Source organism: Medicago truncatula, chromosome 3 (genome assembly GCF_003473485.1).
Source record: "Medicago truncatula cultivar Jemalong A17 chromosome 3, MtrunA17r5.0-ANR, whole genome shotgun sequence".
In the NCBI taxonomy this organism is placed as follows: Eukaryota; Viridiplantae; Streptophyta; class Magnoliopsida; order Fabales; family Fabaceae; genus Medicago; species Medicago truncatula.
Genome location: NC_053044.1, coordinates 50,344,528 through 50,348,895, shown reverse-complemented (window position 1 = coordinate 50,348,895; position 4,368 = coordinate 50,344,528).

The window sequence follows — 4,368 nt, the reverse complement described above, 5'->3', positions numbered from 1 at the left end:
CCCACCTTGTTTGCCCCACAGGTTCTTCGATGAAGATTGCGGTAAAAACTTCAAATCATTATCATAGTAACAACAAAAATGTATTGCTAACGGGTGCTCTAAGGACACTCTTTAAAGAATTTTAATAAAAAAATTATTTAAAGAAAAAGTTAAAGACTTCAATTTTTGATGCATTGAATGCATAAATTTTTATAAAAACTTACTATTTAAGGTTATTAAATAACACTCATTAGCATTTTTCTAAAAACTGAAATATAAAAAAAAAAATAAGACTATTGAAAAATGGTGTATCATATAAATCAACCAATTTATACTTGTAACATTTTTAAGTATCAAAGTATTCATCGATTTTGTTGATTATATGTTGGAGAATATTGCTTGCCACCTCTCGTGTGACACGTTGGATGAAATACTAGATGTTGAACAATTTTTTTTTTGAAGAAGCCAAACTAGTCTACTGAGATTGACATCAGGGAGAATCGAACATGAAACCTTAAAATGAGTAAACTCTAAAATCCCAAGTCAAAACCACCCGTCAACCCAAGTGGGGTTTGAACAATATATAAGCGATAAAACTAGACCATGTACATGTTAAGATTTTGAGTGAAGATGTCGTATCCAATTCATTTATGTAGTTGTTCTTAGCCCAATTAATGATTCGCCCTAGTGTTTAATGCTCACCAGGAAGTTCTAGTTGGGATTTTCTATTGTTGCTTTCCCAACAACTAGCATCAAAATATTGACGTGTCAAGTATGAAATAGTAGATGTTGAACAATATATATGTGAGAAGATCTCCTTATACAATGCTTTAAGATTTTTAGTGAAGATGTATCCAACTCACTTGTGTGGTTGCTATTAACCCAATGTGATGATTTACTCCATTACTTAATGCTATCCTAAAAGTTCCAACAAGGTGGAGATTTTCTCTTTTTGAATTTCATCAATTCAGTTTTATCTTAAACTTATAATCAACTGTTTGAATTTGTCGAAATAATGACTTTGTTATAGATTTGCTGCTTTACATTAACATTAACTTGCATGAAATAGATAGATTAGGATAAAGATTAAGGTCACAAAAAACTATGAACGTAAGGAAAAACAATGATCCTTACACCCCAAAAAAGAAAGAAAAAACAATGATGTATGAACGTGTGTTTGCGTGTTTTTAAACTTGAATATATTTTTTTTTGGTAGATAGACGAAATGGAAAAGCCAATATAAACTCACACACATAAGTGAAGGTATCGGGGTTCGAACCTCGGTCATGGCATCCGGCCTAACAATTTCGATATTTTGTCAGTTGAGCTAGGACTTCTGGATTTTAAACTTGAATATTTATTGGCCATTATTTGTGTTTCAATCCGAGTGTGTATACCCCGCATTGGCGCATAATAATGTGATGTAGACGTTGATAAGGAAACAAGTTAGTGTAAGCAAATCTAGAAGGGAAGGGACCCGATTCTATATGGTACGAGACAATTTGTAATATTGGTCAGTCACCCCCTAGTATTAGTAGTACTTTTGTGGTACATTTGTTCTTTTGAGAGCATTCAATTAGAGAAAAAACAAATTAAGAGTCAAGTTTGTATGTTGCGAACTGTGATGGTAATAAGAGTTTGGGATATGAATTTAATTTCTCTTTTATTAAGAGATTTTGGCAGCTGCTTAGTGAAGATGTTGAGGTTATTTTAATCATTTTTTCACTCATGCTAAGCTTCTTGTAGCTTCCCTTCATTCTTTGTTAATTCATAAGATGGACTGTCCTCTTCGTCTTGGGGATTTTAGGTCGATCTTCCTTCTTGGGTGGTTGTACAAGTTTGTTGCCAAGGTTTGTATAAGATAATTTCTCCCATCCAACTGGCTTTCATTAAAGAGAGGCAATTAGTTGACGGGGTTGTGGTATTTTTAGATAAAAAATAAAAACGAGATTGTCTTATCTTCAAAGTGGATTTGGAGAAGGCCCATGACTCTCTTAGTTTGAGTTTCTTTTTGGATTATTTGATGGAGAGATTTGGTTTAGTCGATAGGTGGCGGTCTTGAATATGTGCTTATGTTTTTTATGGGAATTTATCCTTTCTAATTAACGAGTGTTCCACCGAAGGTTATTTTGTCTTTTTCCCTTTGTATGGATCAATAAGGGTATTTTTTACCATTCAAGCCAATTTTGATTCAGCCAACAAACTTTTATCCTAGTCACCATGACACATCAACGTCAACGAATCACATGACACATCAACGAAAAAATGGGATTAAAGACTAAAATTAAAGTGAATAATATTTGCAACGGCTGTTTAAAAATATTAGTAATTAGTTGAGGGATCAAAACTCAAATAACGTATATTTTTGCTGGGACAAATTAGATAAATATGCCTAAAATGAATTCATGAAATGTGTTCTCTATCTATAAAAAAAAAAAAAAAAAAATGTTTGCTGCACTTGAAGAGCATGTGCTTTAACTAAGAAACATCATTCACTTTTTTTTTTCAATTGAAACTCGTCAATGATTCCATTTTATTATACACACCTAAGCCAATATATATGCTACCATAAATTTTGAAATGGTGTTAAATAAAGATGCGAGGAAGAATTTCCATTATTGAACATTTTTCATTTTGAGGAGTGTTATGGACACTCTCTCTAACACTCACTCTCTTATTAAATGAAATTCATGTGGGTAACACACATTGGAAATGGATCCCACATAAAGTGGTGAGACGAAGATGAGTTTCATCCAACAGGAGGGTGGGTGTTAAAGAGACTGTTCATAGCATTTCTCTTTCATTTTCTATCGGGATATGCAAGCTAACCGTATCCAATAACAAATGAGTCATGTTAACTAGGGGTGTAACGGTTCGGTTTGGATCAGTTTTTGTTCAAAAAAATGTTCGAACCAATAAAATCTTCATCGGTTTGATTTGGTTCGGTTTTTGCTGTTTTTTAAAAAAAGAAACCTAACCAAACTAGATGGTTTGATTCAGTTTGGATCGGTTCGGTTGTTGGTTTGTTTGAAAATACAATTAAATAAATTCATATTTTCACAAATTTGTTTTTCATGCATACAACATACTCAAATATTTCATAGAACTTTGTTTTCCATGTTCTCTGTTTTTCAAACTACTTTGTATAACTAACATGAAAAAACTAACAAGAGATGGACGATCCCAACGACAATGAAGAACGATGAGTTAGGTGTGACTGACAGATAGTGTTCTTTTTTAGTAGAAACGAAATAGATTGTGAGTGGTGAGATGAGAGAAAGTGAATGAATTAAGGAGTATTTTATGTTGAACTTTAATTTTGAGATCAATCGTAAGTGTGTGTGATGAGGGATAATATTACTAAAATGAGGAGTGAGGTTAGCATCGGTTTGGTTCATTGGATCTCAAAATTAAAAACCGAGAATCGAACCAAACTAGATTGGTTTGGTTCGGTTTTAAACCGAACCAAACAAGGTCGGATATTTTTTCGGTTTGGTTCGGTTTGAATTTTTTGTTTCATCGGTTTTGCCCGAACCACTTACATCCATAATGTTAACTTGTGCCCTCCGGGCACATGTTAAGGAATTAAAATAAAAAACAACTTTGCATTAGAAAACTTAACATTTTAATTTTTAAGTTAAATGCACAACTTTTAATACTTATATTTCTATAACGAATTTCTTAATATGTACCCTTAAGAGCACAAGTTAACAGCTACCCTAGCAAATAACGGGTTGAAAAAAAGAAGGGAAAAAAAACACTAATGATCATATGCTAATTTACTCATTAGCAGCCCTTATTAAAAACAAGTGTGAGTTTGGTAGAGCAGAGTCTATTGCTGCTCTCTTAATTTGCTGCTCTCTTAATTTGCTGCATGTGCATTGGTCTATTTGGTAGTTTGCGTTATAGTGTCATGCTTATCTCACGAGTTCGTTGTTGCCAGAAATTCCCCATTCCCCCCATTCAGCATCTTTCTTCTTAAAGCTGCAACTACCTCAAACAACTCCCTTTGCCTCATTACTGTAAAAAAAGTTAATAAAAAAGTTGAAGAGTTATTTTATTGAGTAAATCATCATTTTTAGTCATTTAAATTGCAAGAGTAAGTTACTTTAGTCATTTAAATTTATGAACTAGTATTCAATTTAGTCCCTTCAAAATAAATTGAACGGTATCACTCAATTTAGACTTTTTAAAATAAGTTTGTTTTATGATTTTATATTTTTGTTGATACATTAAATCCTATTCAACTTAATAGGTATGTGTTACATAATTTTTTTTAGAGTTTTATCAAAGATATATTTTGATGGAATGACTAAATTGATTTCTTTATTTATTGGATCCTTTTAAACTCTATTTCAAAACTAAAAATCGTCTAATTTAGAGATCATT